Below are 222 nucleotides of genomic sequence, written 5' to 3'. Positions count from 1 at the left end.
ATCTGATAGAATGATGATCCTACAGATATTTCGCATAATCTAGATAAATGAAAATGTATAAATAGTTGTGTCTCTTTAGTCTCTTTATCATATGAGATTTTCAGATTTTGTTTTGCCCTCATTGATAAAACAATTCGATGGTGTTATGATCCGTTGTGAAATATGAACGCGTGATTATTTTGATTTTATTTACTTTTGATTCCATTTAATATTCAATTGACG

General features: G+C 28.4%; 1 protein-coding gene across 1 annotated transcript in view; it reads right to left on the bottom strand.

Moving 5' to 3' along the window:
* The window catches only part of LOC119585290, a 70,461-nt gene that overhangs the window by 69,366 nt on the left and 873 nt on the right, over positions 1 to 222 (bottom strand). The window lies entirely within an intron of this gene.

The sequence above is a fragment of the Penaeus monodon genome, chromosome 19 (genome assembly GCF_015228065.2).
Source record: "Penaeus monodon isolate SGIC_2016 chromosome 19, NSTDA_Pmon_1, whole genome shotgun sequence".
NCBI classification, from domain to species: domain Eukaryota; kingdom Metazoa; phylum Arthropoda; class Malacostraca; order Decapoda; family Penaeidae; genus Penaeus; species Penaeus monodon.
The sequence above is the reverse complement of the archived record's forward strand: the minus strand, read 5'-3'. Positions and strand labels throughout refer to the sequence as shown.